The sequence below is a fragment of the Bufo gargarizans genome, chromosome 11 (assembly GCF_014858855.1).
Source record: "Bufo gargarizans isolate SCDJY-AF-19 chromosome 11, ASM1485885v1, whole genome shotgun sequence".
NCBI lineage: Eukaryota > Metazoa > Chordata > Amphibia > Anura > Bufonidae > Bufo > Bufo gargarizans.
In genome coordinates, this window is record NC_058090.1 from 98,936,737 (window position 1) to 98,959,260 (window position 22,524).

The following is a 22,524-nucleotide window of genomic DNA, read 5'->3' on the forward strand; positions in this document are numbered from 1 at the left end:
AGATTCAGCAACAATAACTTAACAATATTTAAGACTTTATTACTCAAATAACTTCTTAATCAATGTTAATAGTCTCTATGACCTGCGGAAGCCACTACTGTATATAGCTGTACATGCTGAAGTAGGGTCATTAAGATACAGCAACCACCTAGTGGAACACAGATTGCCCATGACTCTCCTTACACTTTAGGTGAGACCAGTTTAGACCACTGTCTGTTCACCTGATCTTTTCCAAGACTATATGGTCTGTGAACATTGGCCTTCATGGTCTACACAGTTATACTTACCTTAGATGCCAACACTTAAACTTGTCTAGCAATACCAAAAACCAGCCCATGGTCACCAAAGGACTACCAGAGAAATCCAAGATAATGGAGCCATTTTTCTACCCATTGCTTGTTCAAACGTGTCTCTCGAAAGTTGGACAATACATCCTAAGGCTCTTGTTATAGTTGACATTTGTGTAGATGAACCACATGTAGGATGACACAATGGAAAAAACCTTGACATCGGAAAAGATTAATAATATAGGAACCTTTATTAACACCAGTCTGGTGTGAGAACCTGCGGAGGAACATGTCAAGATAGGAACTGTGAAAAGCAGTTTGTTTCGAAGCGATGATTAAATCTTTGGGCAGTTTGTCAGAAAATGAAGCAATGAGATGGACAAGCTCATCAATGTTCCTGGTTTGTGTCAAGCCACCATATCTGCTACACTGAGATGGTTGCTGATCACAAACATGACAAATGAGAGCTGACTCCTGATAAAATTCCAATTTCTCTCTTTCTTAAATGTCAGGATGCGAATATTTATCCAGACGTTTGGTAGAACAAAACTAGACAATGTCTCCCGTTAAGGTTGGTGAGAAGCCAGGCCTTGTAACTTTTCAAGCTGTTCCCCTCCCTTTTTGGTGAGTGAACACCATTCTACACCAATGCAAGGGATGCCCCTTGACTTGTTAAACAGCTTAAGGTCTTGAAGACTCATCGTGGATGAGCGGGCCGCGCCGTGAGCTGTGCATTCCCCATCGATTATCGGCTCAGAACAATATTATACAACTGAGAAGAGAAAACCTTTCACTTGGAAACAAGAACATTGCTCTGTCAGGCACGAGAAGCCCAGGCTCATCCATTGTTTAATAATTTAATTCACTTAACAGGCTCTATCGGATTTTACTTTTTACTTGATTGGACAAACAGGATTTTGAAACCCATGGGTGCTGCCACGAAAGAGAATTTAGGAGGAGAGAATGAGCAGATGAAAGTTGGCAGAGCACTAGGGAATAGCTGAGAATGGACTCCACTATAGAGTTTACGGGGAAGCTTTAACATTACCTTCCCGTATTCTTCTGCTTTTGATGCTTGGGCTACCGACGGTTAAAAAGCAAGTCCACTCACATTTTATATTGACATCGATGATACAATAGAGTTACGTAAAGGCAGCTAAAACATGTATGTGTTAAATTGTTTTTCTATTGGAATAGAACTTCCATCAGGCATCAGGATGGAGCACAGATTTAGTATTTTTATAATCCTGAGAGTAACTTTCTCATGTGTCTCTTTGTCACCTCCTGCTGTGTAATAAACTTTTATTTAACTGTTAGTATAATACTCCCCCATATGTTCAAGAATATTATGATACTGCCTCATATGAATAAGAATATTACTACTCTAATACTGCTCCTATGTACAGGAATATAACTACTCTAATACTGCTCCTATATACAAGAATATTATTACTATAATACTGCCTATGTACAAGAATATAACTACTATAATACTGCCTCCTATGTACAAGAATGTAACTACTATAATACTGCCTCCTATGTACAAGAATATAACTACTATCATACTGCTCCTAAGTACAAGAATATAACTACTATAATACTGCCTCCTATGTACAAGAATATTACTACTATAATACTGCCTATGTACAAGAATATAACTACTATAATACTGCCTCCTATGTACAAGAATATAACAACTATAATACTGCCCCCTATGTACAAGAATATAACTACTATAATACTGCTCCTATGTACAAGAATATAACTACTATAATACTGCTCCTATGTACAAGAATATAACTACTATAATACTGCTCCTATGTACAAGAATATAACTACTATAATACTGCTCCTATGTACAAGAATATAACTACTATAATACTGCTCCTATGTACAAGAATATAACTACTATAATACTGCTCCTATGTACAAGAATATAACTACTATAATACTGCTCCTATGTACAAGAATATAACTACTATAATACTGCTCCTATGTACAAGAATATAACTACTATAATACTGCTCCTATGTACAAGAATATAACTACTATAATACTGCCTCCTATGTACAAGAATATAACTACTATAATACTGCTCCTATGTACAAGAGTATAACTACTATAATACTGCTCCTATGTACAAGAATATAACTACTATAATACTGCCTCCTATGTACAGGAATATAACTACTATAATACTGTCTCCTATGTACAGGAATATAACTACTATAATACTGTCTCCTATGTACAAGAATATAACTACTATAATACTGCTCCTATGTACAAGAATATAACTACTATAATACTGCTCCTATGTACAAGAATATAACTACTATAATACTGCTCCTATGTACAAGAATATAACTACTATAATACTGCCTCCTATGTATAAGAATATAGCTACTATAATACTGAAATCATAGTGAGCATTATTGTGGCCATTACCCTGCATTAGGTATAAGGAGATTATGGCGGTCCTGCACTTCTTGAGACCACCACTATTTTGCTGATCTATCCATTTCCCTAGAACTGAGATGAGAAGAAATACCTGATAATAATCCTATCAGAATGAATGGTATAATTATTGCTCCTCGTATGACCCGAGTCTAGAACTGCTCTTCCTTGTTCTGTTTGGTGATAGATGCAGGACGTTGTGCGGCTGTCCTACCTGTGGTGTCAAGTAGGGCTGCAACGATTAATCTAAGTTATCGATAATATTCGATAACTGGATTCGTTGTCGACGAATCCCATTATCGAATAATTGGCCGATTCGTTGCTATGCGGGTTGGAGCGGGCGGTCAGGCGCTATGCCTGTGGGTCCTTAACTGGCAGTAACTTTTTTACTTCAACTTTAAATCAGCGCATCTTTATTACCTGACAATGAAGCTCCAGCAACAGGCAGAGCGGGCGGTGGCGTAACGTCGCTTACTCACGTGACGCGCCTGATTAATTCAAAAAGTGGGCGGAGCAGGCGCGTCACGTGAGTAAGCGACGTTACGCCACCGCCCACTCTGCCTGTTACTGGAGCTTCATTGTCAGGTAATAAAGATGCGCTGATTTAAAGTTGAAGTAAAGGTTACTGCCAGAATAGTCTACTGATGTGAGAGGCGCGGCCGGGGCTGTTATGGGAGGGGCATCTGTGGATGGCACTGTTATGGGGAGGGGGGATCTGTGGGTGGCACTGTTATGGGAGGGGGATCTGTGGGTGGCACTGTTATGGGAGGGGGATCTGTGGGTGGCACTGTTATGGGGAGGGGGATCTGTGGGTGGCACTGTTATGGGAGGGGGATCTGTGGGTGGCACTGTTATGGGAGGGGGATCTGTGGGTGGCACTGTTATGGGGAGGGGGATCTGTGGGTGGCACTGTTATGGGGAGGGGGATCTGTGGGTGGCACTGTTATGGGGAGGGGGATCTGTGGGTGGCACTGTTATGGGAGGGGGATCTGTGGGTGGCACTGTTATGGGGAGGGGGATCTGTGGGTGGCACTGTTATGGGGAGGGGGATCTGTGGGTGGCACTGTTATGGGGAGGGGGATCTGTGGATGGCACTGTTATGGGGGAGATCTGTGGATGACACAATATAGCCTAAGATGCTATATAGTGTCATCCCTAGATCCCCCCCATAACAGTGTGTTATCCACAGATCCCCCATAAGTGTGTCCTCCACAGATCCCCCATAAGTGTGTCCTCCACAGATCCCCCATAAGTGTGTCTTCCACAGATCCCCCATAAGTGTGTCTTCCACAGATCCCCCATAAGTGTGTCATCCACAGATCCCCCATAAGTGTGTCCTCCACAGATCCCCCATAACAGTGTGTCCTCCACAGATCCCCCATAACAGTGTGTCCTCCACAGATCCCCCATAACAGTGTGTCCTCCACAGATTCCCCATAACAGTGTGTCCTCCACAGATGCCCCCATAAGTGTGTCATCCACAGATCCCCCATAACAGTGTGTCATCCACAGATCCCCCATAACAGTGTGTCCTCCACAGATCCCCCATAACAGTGTCCTCCACAGATCCCCCATAACAGTGTCCTCCACAGATCCCCCATAACAGTGTGTCCTCCACAGATCCCCCATAAGTGTGTCCTCCACAGATCCCCCATAAGTGTGTCATCCACAGATCCCCCATACCAGTGTCATCCACAATTTGTTTTAATATATGGCCTTTGAACAAGATTTTTCAAGTAAAATCATCTTTTTGGTCATTTTGGTGTTTTTCCCAATTAATCGATGAAATTATCGCCAACTAATCGATTATTCAAATAATTGTTAGCTGCAGCCCTAGTGCCAAGTCTTATCTAATGTAACCAGCTCTGTGCCAGGCCTGGGGTTCATGCTCGCCCGCTGGATGCTAGAAGCACTGTCGTGGTACCGTGGCACTGTGTTTGGTACAATTCCCTCTGTGTTTCCTCCACATTACATAATGAGTAATCAGCAGAGACCCGGTAAGCTCCCAGTCTCCATACAAAGATTGTACAACACTTCTTGAGTCATAGAGCCATCTGCTCTGACTTTTGTCAGGATGAGTAACGGCGCAGCCATGTGTAGACGCCAGTGCTTGCCACTGCTTACCATGGGTATAAACACTCTCTGCAGTCATATGTCGGTGAGATCTCTTCTCTGGCTGTGTCCCATAATCATTAACAGTGGAGACGTAAGAGAGGCTAAATGGATGTTATCTGTGTGGCTGATAACGGTCATTAGTCTGACCTGTCCCCAGTTCCACCAGTGTCCCTATCTACATACTTGTCAGTAATGGAGTATATAAGAAAGTTAATTGCAATGACTCTTCATGTGATAAATGGTTCCAGCTGTGGAAAGTAGCAGACTACAAGTGATAGTTTACCACTGGTAGAAAACATTTCTGCTTAGACAATTTGGACATGATGCCTGATGTACCTTCAAAGTAATGGCTGAGGGTTGATGAGGGTTCTTGGTTTCTGTATCACTAGGCTGATGGCCTCCTCATTAGGGCCTCAGAACATTGATTGCAAAATTGTGGGCCTCTTGTGTGGCCTTTCTTTTGGGGATTCTACATTGCCCTGCCCAGTCCAACAAAGGCCATCTTTCCAATAAATTGTCATCTACAGAAATTCCTTTGCAGGCACTGATTTTGGAAGATGACATAAGCTGGGGAGATCCACTACAATGTCTTAAGTTGGACATAGACTCTTGATGTTTTCTCAATGGTAGCCCACGTCTAGTCATCTAAAGCTGTCCATGCATAGTAGATCAATGTTGACCAAGCCCGTTAATGTTACCACAGAAACTTGCCGACCTTCTTATGTGTATGGGGGGAGTCCCAACTTTCACCCTGTGGCAGATGTTGTTGGGGTGGGGGGGAGGAGGGTGCTGTTGGATTTCAACATGCTCAATCTGTTTGTTGTATATGAGCTCCTGCCAGTGGTGTCAAGTAGCAGTTACCTCATCCCTACCTATTCAGAACACATTTATGCCCAGCTAAGCTTCCATGTATATGACGGAGGTCTGGAGGAATGGATGTCGTTGTCCAGCCTAAGTAATCTTTTCCATGGGACCGTTTCTGCCTGATATCGCCATGATCTAGCAAGCCGATCTTTGCTCGTCTAAGAGTTATCATGTGGGCATTGGACAGAATAACCTTTATGTCAACATCAAAGATCTGGTCAGCCGGCAAAAAAGTGTTGATCAGTGGACCTTTTACATGGACCAATGATCAAGAAGAATCGTTCCTTCTAGCCAAACATTGGCTGGGATCAGCTTATGTTGTATATGTGGTGGCAGCTTCATCTCCTATTTGGATTGTTTCTCTTGGCTGAAAGGGTTAATATTAGAACTGCGTAAAGGTTCCTCATTGGAGAAGACTGTGTCGTCTCTGAAATCGATGTTTTCCACATTCGTTTGTAATTACGTTCTGATGCTTTCCTGACCATGAAAGCTGAAGACCCTAGGTCAAGCATTACTTTCCTGCCTCCTCGTTTCTGTTGACGCTGGTGTGAGACCTTTTAAAGGTTCATGGCCCGTGTCTAATAACGTGTGACACTGTCCATATTTAGTGCGTTTCATGGTGTCCCCAGCTCAGGAATATTCGGCATCGTGCTTGTGGGCTGCTTTTTGATGCCAATTAAACCATATCTCCACATACTTGCCTCTCGCTTTGGAAACCCCATGGTGATTTGTAACTCAGCTGACTCTATGTTTGTTTCTTCTCTTCCAGATATTCCTTGTGGACATTTTTTGTTTCCCTTGAATGATGAGCAAAGATCTTGGGAAGAAGCTCCAGGTAAACTATCGAACCATCTCACATTAGTAATGACTCTTGTGTCTTTGTAAGTTGCCTATGAGAAGCAGGTGTATTGGAAAGGGAATCATTAGGACTTGTTGTATGTACTCCTATGAGCAAACGTTTGACAAAAATGTGGCTGATGACACTACAAGCTCGCTTGGATTCTCCAAGGTCTAGAAGAGGTGGTGGCGACATCTGTCCTGTTCAGTCACTGGTAGCTGTAACCTTTTGGACATGGACACATGTCCCAACCATTTTCAAATGCAATAGGAATGTTCAGTTGCTCATTGACCATAACGGTAGGTTCCCACACTGCAGTGTGGTGGGTCAAGATAGGAACCCAGCCGGAAAACTTCCTTCGACAATAGTCATTGATCTTTCTTAAAGGGATTGTCTCATCTGAGACGGTGGCAAATTGCTATGTCAGATAGGTGCGGGTTCCACCTCCTCTTAGATGTGACACCACCTTTTAAAGGGGTTATTCGACCCCTATAATGCCTCCCCAAATGTCCGGGCCCCTTACACAGATTGTACTTGCCTAGCTCCCCGACACCTGCCTTGCTTCTGATGCCCGCACGGCCGCCACTGCATCTGCCTGTCACATGGATGAAAACATCCAGTGGAGGGGGACTAGCCTCCTCAGCATCGCGGGTGACGCTAGGGAGACTCGTTCTCCATGCAGACTGCTATTGGCTTCCATTATTTACATCCACGCGACGGGGAGATGCAGCGGCGGCCGTGTGGGCTCAGGAGCGACGCGGGTCCCGGGGAGCGAGGTAAGTACGATCTGTGTGAGGGGCCCAGGCATTTGGGGAGGCATTATAGGGGTTGGATAACCACTTTAATTGATCAAAAAAGTTGAATGTGGGCAACCTAGCAGAATTTAAAGGGGTTGTCCACGATTGACTTTTTTCCTTAAATTACTAAATAGACCTGTGAAGGTAAGCATACTTAGCTTCTCCCAGATGCTTCTTTCTGGCTCCAGGGGTTCACTGCACTTAATGCTGTATGAAGGCACATCACTGCTGAGACCAGTGGTTGGCAGCAGTGGCCCATGTGACCCCGTCCATGCTAGAAATTTACATGCAGGTAGCATAGTGCACTGAAGTTAGCTCAAGTCATTTGTGGTCTAATGTTGAGGAGATAGAAGGGTTGATCATGTTGTATTTGCTTGTGCCCAATCCTTTTGTTCTCAAGGTGGTAAGACACCACGAGAGGTGTCTGGCAGTGGCTTTAGCCCTCTCCCATTCTCAACATGATTGGGTGGATCGGGAGAGATAGCTGTAGACCAAACGAGCGTTTGGACAAAATTTCTTTCATAGATGGACAGCTTAGTAAATTCTATGGTGACCACTCTTGCTTGTGGTAGATACCCCATTAGTGATAATCTAACTACTGCAGGTGTAGGAGCCAGTTTATCCACTCTAGAAGCTGATTTTGATTTTACTGGCCATGAAATAGGAACGTCTTGGCCTTTTGTGGAGAAGAACCTAAAGAACCATACACTAGCCATGGAGAAGCCATCATCGCTTGGTGCATCGTTGTGGAAAAGTCGTATCCCCAATCTCCATAGTGGTGGTGAAAACATCTTGTGTCTGTTTGATCTCACAAAGCCAGGGGTGCAAATACTTTTGCAGTGAGGGACTATCTGCTGGTTGTGTTTCTTATTGGTCAGCTATTGGCTAATGTATTCTGGGGGCAGTGCAGAATTGTGAGGAACATGGGGAGTAAGCTTAGTCGTGTGACTTTGAGGGTGGGCAGACTAATGGAGAAACTGGCAATGACAAACCTCGGCTCTGCTGCATCTGCAATGTGATGGAGTTACTACCTGAGCGATTTTCTAATCTGTAATGAAGATTATCTTTAATCCATTTGTAGCCAAAATACAGAGACAATGCGAAAATACTGCACAGGACGAGGCAGGCCATGAGAAGGGGTGAGGAGGTGATGGGGGCAACAAGCACCCTGGTCCACCTGTACAACGATGGCAGGGGGCAAAGGCCTAACTTCAGTGTCCTGGACCCCTATCCAGAGCTTGAAACGAAGACCCCAATTTTTTATTAAGGAACATTTGGGCCCCTTGAGGATCCAGGATCAAATGGTACCCTTGTTGCACCCTTTTATCCTTTTTGGGATGCTGGGGGTTGTAGTCCTCCGACCGTATTGGTTGCAGGATTTGGCTGCTCTGACTACAGCTATAGTAAAGGAGATTTTCACCTTTTTTTTTTTTCACTCCCCTTCCTCCCCTCTTTACCGTCTGGCCCAATTACATCAATCCGAGGCTCGTGTGGATTATTCCTCAACCAGAACATTACGTTCTCTTCCACATGTGCCTCCCCACGTCCATAACAGCGCCAGCCCCACAACAGCTGAGATCCCCCTCCTCCTCCTCCTTCCCTCATCCACCAAATGAATCCGTTCCCCGGCCCTTCCTACACATTGCTCTCTTTGTGGCGGCGCCTGCTGCACGCTTCGATCCATACTCCATGCAGAGGCAGTCGCTGTACCCCTACCTGCACATAGGGAGTGCAGTGCATTTGGGGTTTTGCTGAGCCCAGCGGCTGTTTTGACTTGGAGTAGAGCGGTCACACCAGGACATCTATCTAGGTCTGCAGACAGAGCAGCATAGACGATTTATGTGCTGCTCCTTCATGCTACGGTGCTGCGCTGCCCCTCCGGGGGCTGAGGATGAATAACGTAGTCCATTTGGGGGTACAACATGGCGCACATTGATTTAATTTTTGTGCAGATCACACATACATACCTCAGCTTCTTTGCATTCATTATATTACGACACCAAGGTGGTGAGAGTAACCTGCAAATCAATTAGGGGAAAATGAGTTAGAAAGATGGCAACGAGATCCAGGCCCTTCCTGACTGCCCCGCAATAGTGAGGTGTGCTAAACAGACTCCAAAATAGGTAATGTGGGGTATGCTTCCTCCAAAACACATTACTTATCCTGTACTGATCCTGAGTTACATCCTGTATTATACTCCAGAGCTGCACTCACTATTCTGCTGGTGCAGTCACTGTGTACATACATTACTTATCCTGTACTGATCCTGAGTTACATCCTGTATTATACTCCAGAGCTGCACTCACTATTCTGCTGGTGCAGTCACTGTGTACATACATTACTTATCCTGTACTGATCCTGAGTTACATCCTGTATTATACTCCAGAGCTGCACTCACTATTCTGCTGGTGCAGTCACTGTGTACATACATTACTTATCCTGTACTGATCCTGAGTTACATCCTGTATTATACTCCAGAGCTGCACTCACTATTCTGCTGGTGCAGTCACTGTGTACATACATTACTTATCCTGTACTGATCCTGAGTTACATCCTGTATTATACCCCAGAGCTGCACTCACTATTCTGCTGGTGCAGTCACTCTGTACATACATTACTTATCCTGTACTGATCCTGAGTTACATCCTGTATTATACTCCAGAGCTGCACTCACTATTCTGCTGGTGCAGCCACTGTGTACATACATTACTTATCCTGTACTGATCCTGAGTTACGTCCTGTATTATACTCCAGAGCTGCACTCACTATTCTGCTGGTGCAGTCACTGTGTACATACATTACTTATCCTGTACTGATCCTGAGTTACAGCCTGTATTATACTCCAGAGCTGCACTCACTATTCTGCTGGTGCAGTCATTGTGTACATACATTACTTATCCTGTACTGATCCTGAGTTACATCCTGTATTATACTCCAGAGCTGCACTCACTATTCTGCTGGTGCAGTCACTGTGTACATACATTACTTATCCTGTACTGATCCTGAGTTACATCCTGTATTATACTCCAGAGCTGCACTCACTATTCTGCTGGTGCAGTCACTGTGTACATACATTACTTATACTGTACTGATCCTGAGTTACACCCTGTATTATACTCCAGAGCTGCACTCACTATTCTGCTGGTGCAGTCACTGTGTACATACATTACTTATACTGTACTGATGCTGAGTTACATCCTGTATTATACTCCAGAGCTGCACTCACTATTCTGCTGGTGCAGTCACTGTGTACATACATTACTTATCCTGTACTGATCCTGAGTTACATCCTGTATTATACTTCAGAGCTGCACTCACTATTCTGCTGGTGGAGTCACTGTGTACATACAATACTTATCCTGTACTGATCCGGAGTTACATCCTGTATTATACTCCAGAGCTGCACTCACTATTCTGCTGGTGGAGTCACTGTGTACATACATTACTTATCCTGTACTGGTCCTGAGTCACATCATGTATTATACTCCAGAGCTGCACTCACTATTCTGCTGGTGCAGTCACTGTGTACATACATTACTTATCCTGTACTGATCCCCAGTTACATCCTGTATTATACTCCAGAGCTGCACTCACTATTCTGCTGGTGCAGTCGCTGTGTACATACATTACTTATCCTGTACTGATCCTGAGTTACATCCTGTATTATACTCCAGAGCTGCACTCACTATTCTGCTGGTGCAGTCACTGTGTACATACATTACTTATCCTGTACTGACCCTGAGTTACATCCTGTATTATACTCCAGAGCTGCACTCACTATTCTGCTGGTGCAGTCACTGTGTACATACATTACTTATCCTGTACTGACCCTGAGTTACATCCTGTATTATACTCCAGAGCTGCACTCACTATTCTGCTGGTGCAGTCACTGTGTACATACATTACTTATCCTGTACTGATCCTGAGTTACATCCTGTATTATACTCCAGAGCTGCACTCACTATTCTGCTGGTGCAGTCACTGTGTACATACATTACTTATCCTGTACTGACCCTGAGTTACATCCTGTATTATACTCCAGAGCTGCACTCACTATTCTGCTGGTGCAGTCACTGTGTACATACATTACTTATCCTGTACTGATCCTGAGTTACATCCTGTATTATACTCCAGAGCTGCACTCACTATTCTGCTGGCTTCAATGCGTAGATCCTACAGCGTTCTCTGCTTTTGTGTGATGTGTATACCAGGTCCTGTGCAGTATCCTGCCCCTCGTTCTCCTACAGCAGGCATGCTCAACCTGCGGCCCTCCAGCTGTTGCAAAACTGCAACTCCCAGCATGCTCGAACAGCTATCAGCCTATAGCAGGGCATTGTGGGAGTTGTAGTTTTACAACTGCTGGAGGGCCGCAGGTTGAGCATGGCTGTCCTACAGATTGGTTAGCCTCTCTACCTTTGAGGCTGTAGATCAGGGAGGGAAAGACGATATGAGAGGTGAATCGGATCCCTGGTCCCTACAGCGCAGAGCTTGCAGCCTGACACGCGCACACAATACATACTGCTCAGCCGCGAACAATAGAGGCTCAGTCCGCTCCGAGGGCTGGAAATGAAATCCTCTCGTGGCTTCCGTTCAAGGAAAATGAGAGAAGAAAATGACATTGTGGTGAGGAGATACAGTGTGTCTACCTAGTGCATCGCAACGTGAGGCCTGTGCCGTGACTTGTGTCCCCACCTTAAAGGGTCCATTCACACGTCCGTAAGTGTTTTGCGGATCCGCAAAACACGGACAACTGCAATGTGCGATCCGCAATTTGCGGACTGCACCTCACAGACACTATAATAGAAAATGCCTTTTCTGGTCCGCAATTGCGGACAAGAATAGGACATGTTCTATTTTTTCAGGAACAGAATTGCGGATCCCGAAAATGCGGATGTGGATCCCGGAAATGCGAATTCGCATCCATTCCAGCCCCATTGAAAGTAAATGGGTCCGCAAATTGCAGGACCCAAATTACGGACGTGTGAATGGACCCTAAAGGGGCAGTCAACCTGAAGTCAGTGTTGTCTCTATTGTTCTCTGGTATCAGCCGTTGCATCCTGTGGAAAGGACTACAACCTCCACCATCATCAGTACATTAGGTCACAGACTCCAGGGTCAGGGTGGATGTAGCCAGCAGTTGAACAAGCGGTGGACTCTAAGTAGCTGCTGACTTTAGGTTTGATGGCCCTTTTTAAGGAGATCATTTTGATGATCCTTCCTGTGCTGGGAGTTGTAGTTATGTTATGTTTTGTTTTTAATTTTTTACCCCCTTTAGTCACTGTTTTTGGTAGGTCAGTAAACAAAGAGACTTCTACAGTCTGTATAGATGAGCGGTGACGATCGAAAGCGAGCAGGGAAACCATAGACGCCGCTTTTACTGACAATAATTTGAATGTGATGTGAAGAAACACTGATGTGGTTTCATGTGGGAGATGGGGTGACAGGCTCGATCACGTCTCGTACTTCTGAGGCTCCTCAGCTTTTTTATTATTCCTGGACTGCATTCACTAGGACTGTCTTAAGGCATGGGTCACATATGGCAGGAGGCCACAAAACTGCACCAAAATCTAATAGTTAAGAAATGTCCCTCAAACTACTCCTATGGTAAGCCACATTGTGATACTATTATTGTCATGGTGGCTCTTCATCTCATTTTTCACACGTGGAGCCAGTGCTGACCATCACGCCTGAAAGTCACGTGAGTAGGAGGACTCGCTTGGACTTGGAAAGGACATAAATGCCTGTGGTAACGTTGATGATGATTGACTATTGCAGTTCACTTTTGTTGGACTCCATCTGATGGAGGTGGTGTCCATGCAACTCGTTTCATATGTGTTGACTTGATATCACGCATTTTGGGTGGTAAATTGAATTGTCTCATCTAACCCTGTCGGTTTGCATCCTCTAGTGATTCTGTAGTAAGTATTGTAGGATAGGGAAGGGGTTAACCTCATCCACTATGCACACAGTGCCCCCTCTGTGTCTAATCACCATCTTTAACACCTACAGCCAGTCCCTTGACTGAGTCTGAGGCCTTATCAGATCCTATCTGCAGCACTGGCCAATGTACAGTCCATCAGGACAGCAAGTGGCTGTTTACATATGATGACCTCCAGACACTCCGTGTGTGGGGCACAATCTAAATGGTCCCCTTTCCACCCCACCATAGTGATAAATAAGGGAAAGGATTAGATAACCTTAATCTCCCTAATTCCACCTAGTCTGATTTGAGAATTTCCCGTTGTGGGGCACAATGGAGAGAAAACCTCATCCACTTTGTGAAGATTTCATTTGTAGGCTTAATTCTGAAGACCTACGTAGACCCTAATGTTAATTTTAGCCAACTGTGTGGTGAAATATTCATATTGAACGTCAGTCAGCTTGATATTTTGGCCTAGTAGGTTGACCAGTGAGGTGATTATCTTTATGGTTGATGGATATTATGGATGAGTGCTTTACAGGTCCACTCATCTTGCGCACCATGGTCAACTTTATCAGCCAACTCAATCTGAAATGTAGTTGGAAGAATTGCCATGACCGTCCATGAGACAGGAGACCTTCTTCCTAACTCTGTGGTCAGTTTATGGAAGTAGAGGCTCCTTCTATATTTTCTCTGCCAGAATTCTTCATGTTAGTAGATGGTCTCCAAATTGTTCAGCAAATAGGCAAACTCTGCTCCTTCTCTCCTCCGACTTCATCTGTCAGGGGAAAGTCAGGAGCTTCCCGTAGACATTAGATTGTTGGCCAGTCCACCAGAGCAGGTTTGGCCAATAATTCTGTCAATAATGGCAGCCTTTAATTCTTGGGTATGATTCGTCTATTGAAGAAGACACGGTCATAGGCTTTATGACCCTACATCAGAGATATTCTTGGCTTCCCTGACTAATCATAGGAATAATTTTTCAGTATCTGAAGGTACAAAAAATAATTATAGCCCCCCCCTATTATCCTTCTCGGTAATCTATCACACAGTTACATGGTTGTCTGCTCGGTAGAAAGTGTATTCTGTAACGTTTAGTGGCACGAGGCAATAGTAAGATAATCCATCACCGGCGCACCTTCAAAGCCGATCATAACAGATGAGCCCCCCCCCCCCATGCCCTCATCAACATGACTGCAAGTGACAATGTAGACAGCTGACGGAGAGCATGAGCCACCAGGCAAGGCCCATAAAATCACCTCCAGACACAAGATCCCCAGCAATTTCCTTCTCCTTACTTCACATTCTTAGAATTAACATCCCTTTCAATTTATTTTCTCTCAAATAGTGTCCTGTTTCTGGAAAATATGGGCCCATACATTGCAAGGGGTCATCACCCAGCTTTCTTGGAGTCCTGAAGGGTAAATGAAATGAAACCAGCATAGGCATCACTGCAAAAAAATATAAAAGATAGACCTGAATAGAATTCCTGAGAGAATGCTGATTTCAATTGTATTTTTATTTTTGTAAACTTTCATTGGAAAAATATGCCTGCGTGCTTTTATGGAGGTCAGATTTTTGCCAGCTTGTCCGAAGAGCTTACAATGTTGTTGTACCATGTGACTGATCATCCCTCCTGCCTCTCATTACTGTGTCATTCCCACCAACGCCAGAGGTGCAAGATTTCGAAAAACATGCTGTTGGGTTAATTAGCTGCAGGCTACATTGGCCTTAGTCTATTGCAATGGAAGGTATTGAACTATAGGAGTGGAGACAGCCTTGCTTTGGACAGGGACCAAATCACCCCCCGTCACCTCAGTGCCCAAATTTGGCGTCTCATAAAAATTTAGAATTTTTGCTTTTTTTGCAGAACTTCTGCTACTGGGGAGGAGGGGAGGGACCAGTTAAAGTCACATTGGAAAGGAAATCAACTCAGCGGCTTTCTTTTCAACAGCTGTTTTTAAGGCAGGAGGCATCCCCTTCCCTCCCCCTCAAACCATACCCTCCTCTCACACTCACACACATACAGGCAGCCCCCCTCCCCTCCTTACATCTGTCACTGCCCTTTACCCGCTGACGGCAGAGGTCCTCTCTGTCACTCAGGACAGGCTGTGTGAGTGTGTGTGGTGGGGGGGCACCTTCCACACTGTTTAGTGACAAACTGGGGACACTTCTTCTTCACCGGTCCTGGAGGCTTCGAGAGACTGAGACCGAGAGGCCACTTCTTCTTCTTCTCCTCCTCGATCTCCGCACTCCCCCTTCTTGCTCCAGTCTCCGGGGCCACTTCCCGAAGGAAGAAGGCCAGGAAAGACAGTCATCGTGGCTCCCTGCTTGTAAGTACGTCCTGCCTTTTTCTTTTTTTTTTTTTTCCTCCTCTACAGCCAGCACAATCTGCAGGCTTAAGGGTCTCGTCATTAGCACGAGCTGAAAAGATTGTACACGCGCTCCTTATAAGGCTTGGCTTATGGTATACACTTCAGGAGCCTAATCTCGTCGGCAAGGCCTCTCGGTTTATACCCTCCGGGGTCACCCGGCTTTGACTTAGAGCGAGTTTTCCGGCACTTCAAGGTGGTGGTGGGGGTTGACGAGGGAAGACAGGCCAGGAAGAGGCCAGGAAACACAGCGTCTTGTTTATACTCCTCAAGAACCATGTTTCCTTGTTGTACAGGAGATCATATCCTGGACCCAACTTCCCGAATGCTAGAAACTGTAACCTCCCCCCACCACCATTATCACTACCACCGCCATCCGACATAGAGTTACATATGGTTGTCATTAACTGTACCGGGCCAAACCTAATTCAAGAAACTACCCCATATGGGTAAGAACTGCAAAGAGCGGTGGCTCATGCATAGTCCCTATGACCCAAAACACTTCATGGCTTCCCCTGTTATGTAGACAGTGCCAATATATTCAGTAGCGAGTGCATCGGTCCCTTTCCCCTTTGCATCTTATTATCTAGCTCCAACAGACCCCTCTTGTGAAGGGACCACTCTGCTGCTGAGCATGGGTTTTGCGATCTAATTTGTACACATCTCCACACGTGGTTTGGTTGCTCAACCTGTGTGACATCCAGGCAAGTGAAACCTGGATGTAGGAGGTGAGGTGTTAACGCACGTTGGATCATCAAAGGCGATGTGCTTAGGCGCAGGTAGGCAAGCGGTTTTGTCGAAGTGTAAAGATGTAAAAATATTTTCCATTCGGACAAAAGAGGAAATTGGATGTATGGATCGACTGGCAGCTCTAGTTTCCATCATCTCAGTCTCTTCTTTGACTACAGACAGCCTCACGTAAAATTTGGGAATTTTTTTTGGCCTACTGAAGTAGTGTTAGATCACAAAACATCTTATTTCGTAAGCAGAAAATGCAGCGTCCAGAATCCCGAATCGTAATTGGCTGGATTCTGAAATCCAAAAATGAGATCTGTTCCGTTAAGTCGTAGTGGAACTGAGCAGGTGGTGGAATCTATATTTTATTCTGTGACCATCTAAGTGGATATCATGTTCTTTCTTTGACTAAATTTCCACGCAATAACCAAAAAGATTTCACAGAATTATGTCTGTTTTTGTGCATTTTTGTAAAACTCTACCCAAAACCACAGTGAATACAGTGATATTCCAGGCCCACGTTTTCAGAAGGAACATGCAAATTTTTTAGAAGTTTTTTTTTTGACACCCTCTGTTGATGGGGAGGGGGGTGCACATCTGTCTATGTCCATGATTTACTTAATGCTAGACTTTTACGGGGATAATCTTCAGTTTAACGAGCAGCACATGGAGGTATGAGGTCATACAGCGCTCACGCATGTTACAGATATGTGACACGTGTGGTCATAGGTCATCAGATAGCTTGTTTGCCCAGTCCGTTTCACAAATAGGATAATGAAAGCAAGTGTCTGATTGGTTACAAAGTTGGCAACATTGCTGCGGACGAGCGATTCTATATGTGAATCCACCAAATATTATTCGATCATTTAGTGATTTTTTTTTTTTTGTGGAAAAAAATTTAATATTACAAAAAGCAAAAAACAAACAAAGCATAATATGGACAATTGTTACCAGAGTATTTCACCATAGTAATGGCATTTTTTGTGGTTCTTTGTGGTTTACTGCTGACAGGATACTGAAACTGTGTGTGTGTGTCACTTACCATGTGTGTCTTCTGGACAGTTTAGTGTCCCAAACTTGTATCTCAAGTAGCATTACCATGATTCTGGGAGCCCTGTGTGGGTCACAGTCCCAACTCACAGGCCAATTTTCAGCGCTCGTAACGGTATACACACGTCTAGTATATACAGGGCACTTGTATTTTGGCTTCTAAAAACAATGTTTTTGCTCACTGTACATGCAGTCTTGTGTCTGCTGTTTGGAGTAGTGAGTACTGGTAGCTTCAAGGACTATTGTGAACATGCAGTGGGTGGAGAAGTAATCAGTTTGGAAGGGTTCTTCGCTAGTGGCCAGAGGAAGTCATTAGGTCACCATTAGATATGTCCTGTTTAGTATGTGTTTTGGCTCTCCATTTGTTATGTTCCAGGTAGTCTATTGGATGTCCACTGGTTACATCCTGTTCAGATGTCTGTTGGTTCTCAACCGAGTTAGGTGTCCATTGCTTACCTCCTTTATAGATACTTTTGTTGGGTCTCCATTGTTATGCCCCATGCAGATACTTCTGTTGGGTCTCCATTGTTATGTCATAGGCAGATAGCCCATGTCCCATGTTGTTCTGTTAGTTAGTTGTTCCTATGCAGATACTTTTGTTGCAGCTCTTTCTAGATATATTCCATGCAGTAACATCAGTCTGGTCTCCACTGGTTACGTCACTTGCAGATGCTTCTGTTGGGTCTCCACTAGATATGTCTCATGTAGTGACATCCGCCTGGTGCCCATTGTTATGTTCCATGCAGATACTTATGTGCAACTCCACTGGTTTTGTCCCATGCAGATTCCTCTGTGGGGTCTGCACAGGCTATGTCTCATTTTGTTGGTTACATCCTATGGGGATAAATATTTTTTGGGTTTCTTCTGTGTAGATATATTTCTTGAGCCTCTACCCTATACATTTATGTCACTTGGGTCTCCAAACATTTATTGGGTCAACAGTGGGTATGTCATCTACTGGTACATCTTTAACGTCATTGGAGGTGTCCAGTGAAAACTCCTTATATAGTACATACGTTTGCAAGCCTAGTCATCCACCAAGGTCTGTCCTAACCACAACTGATCATGTCGCTCCATTTTTATTGAGACCTTTAAAATAATCCTACTTCTACAGTTTACTTTACCTCTTGGATCCAAGTCATTACTAGGCCCTAAACCGGTGGGCAGTGTCTGTGAAGTATCGATAGATACAACTATGTCCATCTGAATCCCATAGTATACTCGCCCTGTCCCCCGTGTCCAATCACCCCCAGTATACTTTCTGTATGCGATGGCCCTCCCCCACCCTTTAACAGAGGAAGCGGTGCTGTGCGAGGCCTTAGTGCGTGTATACAGCATGCATCTTAGTTCCTTTTTTCTGCTTCTGGTGTTAAACACAAATCCTCAGCTCTTGGCACTTTTTGAAGGAACTGCTTTATCCTTGCACAGATCTTCAGTCAATACAGGTCCGCAGTACAACCCCCCCCCCCCCCCAACCACATAAACTGTAACTGCAGTAGTGTTCTATCTAGTGTTCTATAGCTTCTATCTACAGGTGCTGGATTACCAAGTTGTTGTGATGGACAGTCATACAAATAAAGTTTATTGACAAAAGCCCAGGAAGTGATCACCCTCTGTAGACCTCAAGACTGTGATCTTGCTGTCTAACTAATCAGGGTTTAGATTTCTTTTTCAACTCTGGGTTGGTTGCTATGGGCTACAAAAGTCTTTTTCCTCCAAGACCTTTTTGAGACAAGGCCTTATAGGCCACAGAATGAAAGCTCGGCCTGGACGTCCTTCAATAAACTTTATTTAAACAGATGGAGATCGGCCAGGAAGACCTGTAGTCCATAAATTGGAATCCTTTTAATGGTGTCCACAGTAGGGAAATTTTTTGTGAAGTCTGTACAGAATTATTGACGGATCTGCCTCGAGGATGAGGTCAATTGTGTTTACGTGTAAAATACTTGTGAAGAGGCTCATCGGCCCAGATGCCATACTACTGTGAAAGTCTATGCCGTATCTCATGTCACTTACTAGCCTGTGTGATGTCTACTCCGAAAAAATTGTCTGTCCTCGTAGAAAAGTGTATTGTTCGCTGTATCTAATCCCCGTAGGGAGACGTGTGTCCAAGATGGTGGTCTGTAGACCAAGAGTGAGGCTGTGGAGTAAAGTGTGCGCACCTCTTAAAGGGCAACTCTATTCAACCTCTAAAAATGTAGGTGTGGCTGTCTATCCCTCTTCTCTTCCTCCTTACATTGATTTCAGTCCAGTTAGATGAGATATGGGAGCTGTTGGTCTTGTAGATGTGAAGGCCTCACAATGTCCCACAAGATCCAGGTTTGTTTAGGCGTTATCCAGGCAGGCTCCACCGTGTGATCTGATGGAATTTCCCTTTAAGTCAGCCATAGTCGGCAACATTTTACCCATAAGCTAGAATCCAGTGTCCATCACAATCAACCAAAATAGATTTCAAAAATATATATATTTTTGATAACTTTTCCAGTTGACCATGCCATTGCCATAGACTCAATGATTGCGGTTACCCATCGTATTGTGCTTGGTATCATGAAGAAGATTTTGCCACCCTGGTGGAGCTGCGTGGCAGAAGAAGGGTTAACCTCTCAAGGGTGTAGAATAGACAGGTTTTTTGTGTGTGTGTTTTTTTTTTTAAATGGATGGAACGGTGACAGGCGGCAGCTGAGAGGCAGCTGTCCACTTCTGTCTCAGCGGCTGCCCAGCCCTGTGCTGGCACGAGCTGTGAAAAGAGGTACTGTGTGAATGGGATGTGTGCAGTGGGTGAAGTTTACCACCCCCCCTCCCGATGGGGGGCCCCAACTCCCCCCTCTTCCCCATCATCTGGTGAAATTGCTTTATTACGCATCTGTTCGTTGTCCTCTTCACTCCATTTCATCTAGTATAGAGGACGTGGTGACCTTCAGAAGGTCATGGAGGCATCTTCCTGGGTATCGGGGTAGTCATAGAGGAACACTTCATTCAGCCATGCATAGTGATTCTGGGGACCCCTGTGAAGCCTAGGGTCTAGCCAAATGATTGCTATGGTATTCCTCAATCTTCCAGCCGCACCCCACTCATAGTCTCAAATTTTCAGTGACAGTCCTGGCCAATTCAGGCTGTATGTGTGTGTGTGATTCCTAGGAGTGGAGCCCCCTGGTGGACAAATTATGATGAAAAACAGCAGTCCTTGGTTTGGCTGAAATCCCAGTCATAAATAGGACACATTGACTTACAGAGCAGCTGCCTATAGGTGGCACTGGAGAGACAGTTTAGTTCCTTATAGTGGGAGAGCTCATTTGCATATATTTTTTCCCAGGGAGCATTGCCTTTACCAGCTGGATCTCCATGAGGAGAATAAGCGCTCTCTACCCTGGGTACTTACTTTGAGAAAAGCTGGGTGATGGCCAAACAAATGGCTCTGGGGGCACTGTAAGTCATGTCCTCGCTTATTCTCCGTATGGACGTTGGCCGGTTATGGGTTTATGTTTTCTCTGTTAAGCCCCCCTTTCCTTCAGATGTGGCACCAGACGTTTTACCTTTTATGCCCATCACACCTCCTGGCCTAACGTAGCATGCCCGACGCCCGGCAAAAAGACAAGCAAGGCTCCGGCTTCTCCTCGCAGCCAGTGTTTCTTTTCACTCTGGATCAGTGAGCAGGAGATGCTGAGGCAGCAAGTCAATCAGAGCCTCTCCTTGTCTGTAGCTGAAAACATATCACATGGCTGCCACTCCGCTCCTCTCCCCGTGTCAGCAGGGGCACCCCGCCGTGCTGGAGCTGATGCCACCGCTCACCTCCTCCCATGCCCTGACTTTACTTTATTTAAATACATCATTTAGCACTGGAGCATAGTACAGGCCATGCCACCCCCTACTCCAGTCAATGTCCTTGAGGTGTCCTCTACCAGTTTGTGCATCCAAATTGCCTTTCAGTAGTTTGGGAAAGCTGGATGACTGTCTCGGCTGGTAGGGTAATGGCTCCTGTTAGGTGGAAAGAGGTGGAAATCTGTGAAAGCTGGGCGACTGCCCGTGTTGGTATTGACATGGTGCCCATTAGCTGGCCTTTCAGCAGTCTGGAAAAGCTGGATGTTGCCCTTGGCAAAAACGGGTCATAACAGCCATATTTGCACACTTCAGGAATTTGGGAAAGCTGGGTGGCAGCCCATGCGGGTATTGACTTGGCGCCCATTAGCTAGCCATGGAAATTGGTGACAGGTTTGCCTTTCAGTAGTCTGGGAAAGCTGGGTGACGGCGGCCATCTTCTCCTCTTAGGATGCTGGTCCTTCAGATCCTCATAGCACAGACCCGTTGACGGTAACAGAGTGTGAGTGGGCTCTTAGGGTCGTCACCTGGCAGAGGCCACATCAGAACAGAAGTCCATGTTTGGCTATTGGTATTTAGTAGCGCCTGGTTGGTGGCGCAGCTGTTACCTCTGAAGTGGTGCCTGTTAACTCCTTCCCTGCCACGGCCGAGGAATCGCAAGTCCCTTAAATCTGAAAAGATCTTCCTTTTTGTTAAACCCCTGTTTAGATTAAAATTGGATGAGAATTGTTAAAAAAAACAAAAAAAATAAAAAATAAAAATTGCAATCACTGAAATAAAATGATTCTATAAAAATAATTGTGTGTGAATAAGTATATACATAGTAATTAAAGCAATACAAATATTGGAAAAATATAAAGATAAAAATATTTTAAAAAAATGCATCTATATATCAAATAGTCAAATAAAATAATTAAAATAAATAAAATACTTCATATAATTGAAATACTATAATATATGTATACTATAAACATTTTTTAAAAGGTATCTATATACCGGTATATGAAATTGAAAAAAATAAAAAAATAAGTGCTATATATATTTAAAAATAAATGATAATCTAAAAAAATCATAAAAAGGTATCTACAGTATGTGCGAGAAAATTGTAAAAAAATAAAATAAAAATAGATATGCATACAATTAAAAGAGCTGCAGGCAGACGGAGGGAACGTTACTGTATATACAGTATTTACGCAGACAGGTTCTTTGACCGGTCGTCACTTGGAAGCCATTTTGTTTCCAGCCTCCCAGCGGTAGACTGGAGGGCCGTTATTGA

General features: G+C 44.5%; 1 protein-coding gene across 8 annotated transcripts in view; it reads left to right on the forward strand.

Moving 5' to 3' along the window:
- MEF2D (myocyte enhancer factor 2D) overlaps positions 1–22,524 on the forward strand; it is a 124,335-nt gene that overhangs the window by 47,496 nt on the left and 54,315 nt on the right. For 7 of the 8 annotated variants that reach the window (XM_044272794.1, XM_044272791.1, XM_044272786.1 and 4 more), the window contains exon 2: positions 6,490–6,555. The gene's annotated coding sequence lies outside the window, so the exon portion shown is untranslated. Of the gene's footprint in view, positions 1–6,489; positions 6,556–15,287; positions 15,609–22,524 lie in introns of those variants that run through there. The other variant, XM_044272789.1, reaches the window with a different exon arrangement.